The sequence below is a fragment of the Hippoglossus stenolepis genome, chromosome 7 (assembly GCF_022539355.2).
Source record: "Hippoglossus stenolepis isolate QCI-W04-F060 chromosome 7, HSTE1.2, whole genome shotgun sequence".
NCBI classification, from domain to species: domain Eukaryota; kingdom Metazoa; phylum Chordata; class Actinopteri; order Pleuronectiformes; family Pleuronectidae; genus Hippoglossus; species Hippoglossus stenolepis.
This window is the reverse complement of record NC_061489.1, coordinates 18,535,430-18,541,429: the sequence shown is the minus strand read 5'-3', so window position 1 is coordinate 18,541,429 and position 6,000 is coordinate 18,535,430. Positions and strand designations below refer to the sequence as shown.

At 48.3% G+C, this 6,000-nt stretch overlaps 1 long non-coding RNA gene across 2 annotated transcripts in view; it reads left to right on the top strand.

Annotated features, from left to right (window-relative positions):
• Positions 1–3,094: 3,094 nt before the first annotated feature.
• LOC118112562 overlaps positions 3,095–6,000 on the top strand; it is a 79,527-nt gene continuing 76,621 nt past the window's right edge. Inside the window, exon 1 of one of the 2 annotated variants that reach the window (XR_004697242.2) lies at positions 3,095–3,503. This is a non-coding gene — a long non-coding RNA (uncharacterized LOC118112562). Of the gene's footprint in view, positions 3,504–3,967; positions 4,016–6,000 lie in introns of those variants that run through there. The other variant, XR_004697244.1, reaches the window with a different exon arrangement.

Here is a 6,000-nt window from a genome sequence, read left to right as displayed (position 1 = left end):
TATCATGTATTTATTTGTTTAATCCACCCCTCCCCCCACAACACTTGGCGGCCCTCTCCCGATGCACGAGCTGCCTGTCTGGCAGCGAGGCCCCCTTTCGCCCCATCTCCCCCAACCTCCTCCCACTTGTCCATATCCAGTCTCCAAACCCTCCCCACCCACCTCCGGCTCAGCCACAATGGGCGGATGTTGCTTCCAGAGCCTCGGAGCTTCACTCAGGGGGAAGAGACCCCCACCTCTTCACTTCATCCTTACATCCCTCCCACTTGCATGTGGCCACCACTAGCCAGCCTCTGTGCACACTATAAATAATGGATGCATTAGCATGCATGAATATCTTTTTAGAAGGGGGGGTGGGAGTGCCTTAATTCATTATTAATCCCCTTCAAGGCAAAATGGGCCGTGGCTCTGCCAGAGATGGGCCCCTGTTAAACCCTGCTTTTGGGACTTCACTTGCCTTTGCTCTTCTTTCTCCCAAAATTTCTGACCAGCTCCCCCCGCCGACCACTCTCAGCCCCCCTCTTTATCAAAGCTCCCCCGTCTGCCCTCTCAATCCCTGCTACAACACATCTGGAGGTGCGGGGTAATCTCAGATTTTTTTTAGGGGGTTGGGGAGCAAATCGTGATCTGAGGCTGAACATCTCCAAAAAACCAGCCTGGCCGAGTGTCAGTCGGCTGATTGGAAAAACGTGGACCGCCAGCTGATCTAGTTAGACCGATCTAATATTCCACAACACAGGCAAATGGATGTTTCTTTGAGAAGGTCGGGTCATCACAGAGATCCTGACTTTGAAGTTGCCACCGGTGCCATTTGGTTCAAGAGCAGGCTGTGAGAGGATGGGAGTAGGGGCGGGGGGGGTGTGTGGCAGAGGAGGGTGGACTGACATTCCAAATGCATGCAAACCTGGTTAAAGAGCATTAACGCGTGTGTGTGGGTGGCTTGTAGGGAATTATGTGTTATTTTGGAACCTGGAACAGTGTCATACATGGGTTAGAGGTTAAGCGCATGTGTTTCAGGGAGATAAATTACAGCGAATTAACAAAGTATGTGGGTTTGATTGTGAGTGTGTCTACGCATCGGTGTGTGTCCATATGAGCAAGATGTATAGTGTGTGTTTGTGCACTCCCCCCCTGCACCACACACCTCTCTTCCACCACTAGGTCGCACTGCCTGCCTCGCAGCCTCTGCTCCGGCCTGCACACACAGACGCCTGAACGATTCCAACCAATCGCAGGCCTTTACAGCAGAGCCACAGGAGAGCCATATCCTATTAAAAAAAATACTACACCACACACATGCATGTATACTTGTGTGCACCTGAGGTGTCCTACACATGCTGGATATCAGCCTGCCGCATTCACACCGACACAATGCACATAATCCTGTTTGTTTGAATTCACCGTGGCATATAAATATAGGCTGACTAATCCACACAACAAAGTGAAACACTGCTTCATAATCCATGTGTTTCTAATACAGCATGTGTACACGTTTCTTTCATAAAATTATGACATTATAGAAAAAAGGATAAAATCAAAGAGTGCATGCTGAACCCAGAAATGTTCATATTTAGTCCTTTTCTAAAAGTGTGTAAAGATTTTAAAATAGAGCAGGCGTTTGCCATTACTTCTGAAAAACCATCTCAGCAGAGAAAAAGGTCAAATTGAAAAAAAACAGCAAAGAGAAACGTAGTGAGAGGAGCTGGAGTTAAGATTTAGCTGTAAAAGTTTTGTTCGCAAGTTTAAGAAAGAACTGTTATGGTAAAAAAAAAGAATACAGATGCTTGTCTGGTGTTTCAGTAACTCACATGTGACAGTATTTATAATATGAATACAACTAAAGGTGTAACCGCAACTCTTACATGAGGCACAAGTCTTCGCAAATAATATGGTGGGAGCAGGTATTTTTAGGCCAAATCAAAAGTTTTAATGACTGAAATCAGTGATCGCCAAGACACTTTTAGAAAATATTGTAAAATGTAATAATTTTCCAAAGAAGCACCAATTTATTTAGGATTTGATTCTTATCTGTAGAATCATTGGAAACCTGTCTTTTCAGCAGTGAGTGGCACAACAGGCTGAAGCCAGGCAAACATCAGACCGACCCTGCAGAGAGAGAACCTACTTCTGAATAAAGCACTCTTCAATCTTTATAATGTTGCACAGACAGGCTGCTGGCTCTGCTGTCAGCGTCCTCTGTGCTGCAGCCTGTCAGGCAGGACTATAGGGGTTGTTTTGTTGACACGGAGAGGACCTGGTTTCTGGAATGTTCTCAGTTGAATGTTTGGATCTGGGGTCTTCGGGCACAAGGCTGGGGGCTGGTTTGCGAGCTGGAGGCACCACACTGTGCCTCTGAACTTCACTCAACCCCTTAAATTCCTCTTCCTGGGCAGGAAATTGAAATATTGTGCCGTATTGGCATGCTGATGGTCATCTATCACGGGGGCCTTGCGAGGTGACGGGGGTAAGGGGAGACCCTCTGTAGATCAGAGATGGGCTGCTGGGCCCGGGTTCAAAGGTAAGGAGGAGAGACCCGGGTGGGGAAAGAGGATAGCGCTCTTGGCAAGAGTCGACGCTCCGATCCACTTCCATCACCCATCACCACCCGGCAGATCACCTCAGTGTGCCCACCATGAGTCCTCATCAGACAGGAGCAATCAGTCTCCTCCAGGCAGCCACAATAGAAATATGTGCCCTTGTTATGAACGTGAATGTGTGTGAAGGGACAGACCGACTTCTTAAAGCGGCGAGGGGCTTGAAACTTAAACACAACAACAACCAATGAAGTCCAAAGAGGCCATGAACTTGTTTTGAACAGACTAAGAACTGGAAACGTGCATTTAGCCAAATTAAATCCTTTTTTAATGGAGTTTTAATTTGGCATCAACAGGTGTCCCAGCACTTTCTGCTCACTGCAGCTTTCAGAGGGCTTCATGTGCTCTGTCATGGTTTCATGTGTAGTATTTGCCAAAGTGACGAAGCGACTTTCCACGTTGCATAATCGTGGCCGTAAATGCGCACAGCGTAGCAGGAAATGAAACTCGCCGGCGCATCACGGGGGGGTGGTAGGATGATGTGGATGTGTCTGGTTATATAAAAGTATAGGGCACAGTTGGAGTGATCCAGATGGGATGATGGCTGTCATTTGTTTTTTTTAAAAGACGAACGCGCATCTTGTGTGCGTCTGCAAAAACCCGGCTCCTGCGTGACCTCGTGAACTCGCCTGCAGCGTGACCTCGAAAACCAGCCACCCTGACGGCTCCACGGAACACCCCCCCCACCCCCCACATCCCTGGGCTCAGTTGTGCAGGCTGTTACCCAGGCAGGAAGTGACATCAACGGGTCCAAACTAAAAAATATGTCGCAGGACGGGGCTGTCTGGGATGACCAGGACCGGTGGCTGTGGGGAAGGAGGATGCCACGCACAAAGTGACGTTCACTGAAGGATGCGGGGAGAGCGCCGCACACACACAGGCGAGCCAGACAGACGCACTGGAGGCTGAGTGAGTCGCCTGCTGACGGAGAGCTGTGGTGCCGTCACTTTCATTCATGCAAGTTCAGACGCGGTGCCATACTTTGCCCCCCCTGTCTGGAGCCGGTGACGCAGCGCAGAGGAGTGTGTGTGAATGAACGTGGGGTGTCGGTGGAGCAGAGACCAGGTCTGAATGGCAGGTGCAGGCGGGGAGAGTCAGATCCGCGCTGTAGGGTTTCGTCCGTGCGCTTTTTGCGCATCGACACATGAACCTGTGCGGATCACCAGACGCGTTCGCAGTGACGGGGGTCGATAAATAACAACAAAAAGAAGCGGCGGTGGTGAAGTTTAACCAAGTTGGACGTGTAACGCTTGGGGCTTTGCGAGCGTCCTCTCGACATCATGTATGGCGTCTATTTTTACCCCCGCGCAGTGCGTGTGCGTGTCGTCCTCACCAGGGAGGCTCTGGCAGACCCTGCCGTGCGTCCAGACGGGAAAGTGCTGCAGTCACGTGGTGTCTGCTCTAATCCTCCCTCAAGTCAGGTACAGCCTACTGCTGCGTTCAGAGGGAGGGGCCTGCTCCTCAATTAAACATCACAATTATGTCTATAGAAGGCTGAGACATGAGTAAACAAAATTGAACAGGGAATAGAAATGTTCTAAAAAGAAACAACAGGTTAGTGATGTAATGGCATATATTTGTTTTGTTTTTTTGTTTTACATTTGTCTTATTATATTCTCAATGAAAATCTGACTAAACTGCAAAAAATAAAAATATTTTTATTAATTAATCAATAAATGCTTGTTTCTCTATTTCTAATGTCTTGATAAAAGAATCCCAGTTTACACGTCTCGTCACAGAAAAGCTGCCTGTCAAAGAAAGACGGGTCATTTGTTTTGAGGATGACGAAGAGCATGCGTCACAAGCGGGATAGGTCACAGTTTGCCTTACAAGTAATAATTATATATGATCTTATACCGCTTTTAAAGCTTTACTTAAACCGAGAAATCAATTTCTGGCCAACAGTGAACTGGCAGCAGTGACATTTTCCTCCTTTTTCTCAGAATTGCACATTTCAAATACCCATTTTAGACGTCAACACATCCATGCATGTCAGTTTAGCTGTTTTCACACATGCACTAAACTCCGGACGTGTTCCTGTAATTTTGCGGACATTTTCCAGGAACTTTTCCTGCCAGCCCCCCCGAGTAAAATGTCAAGCTGTGTGAGAATGGAGCGGGAAAATTGACAGTGAGCGAGTGGGCTTGTCGATGACATTTCAACAACAGATGCAAAACTGTAAGAAACGAGAAGAATATGAATGCAGGATGAAAAACAGGTGGCAGTAGAAGACGGAAACGAACTTGGAAAGACAATGAGATCTGAGAGCTTTTGGTGATATGGGCCGACCCTGATGTTGATGGGCTTTAACCAAAAACATGTGATTCCCGAAGAACTTAAACGTCATGTCCTGCCTCCTGCGTGCAGACGCCACCCCTCACCTGAATGATCTGTCGTAAACACGTCACAATCTCCTTGTGCGTTTCTTATATGTGGAAGGCAAACTCGGGAAAATGTCCGTTCCCAGTTTTCCCAGATAAGTTCTGGAGTTCATGTCTGAAAACGTTCCAGGGATATACACCACTTGGCATTTTTACTGTTCAGCCACATTCACGTTTTACAGTTGTGGCTGTACGGTGTCATCTTACACGACAACTGTGCTTCATTTCACGGAGTACTTATCACCGCTGACTCCAGTCTGAATGGAAAGTGGCACATAAAACTCAGGCTGTGAGAGTACAGCACACGTCAGAGACACAAAACGAATCTGCACTGGGGCCACTTTGCCTTTAACAGCAGTGAATAGTCCTGTTGTAGAGTTGGCGACGTGAAGCAAAGTTGAAGATCTTATTTTGTCAGTGGAAACCACTGACGATGTTAAATTGGCTGAGAGCGTGTCTTCTACATTGTGAAATAATGCATGAGCTATACAGTGGCGCTGCTACTGTACATGTTTGGCACGTGTGTGCAGCAGCCTATGGGATGACTGGTGTATATAACTCACACTGCTGTTGCCTGCCTGTCTGGAGTGATAGCTTCATTATTCATGGTTGCGTGTAGACAGCGGTGCTTAATCTCTGGGTTGAACGGGGCAGCCTGTGACTCTGGAAATAAACGCTTGTGCTCGGTCAGCCCTATCTGGCCCTCGGAGAGGAGCGGCGGGCACCAGAGAGAGGAAGGACTGCCGAGTTGGGCCTCAGGGTGGCAACAGCAGCTACATGCCCGGCCCGTGGGGTTGTTTGAAGCAGCTTTGAGGCCTGGAGTAATTAGCCAGACCGGAGCAGGGAGCAGGGTCATATATTCTTTGTGGTGAAAGGGTCTAGCCAAGGGGTCTATTGGCACTCGACAGGTGCAGCGGGAGGAAGGCGTCAGGAGTTTAGAGAATCGAAACCAGAGATGAGGCCAAACGACAGCGCCTCCGGCTTCTGGGGGTCAGATGCTCCCTCTCACCCCCGGAGGCTCCAAA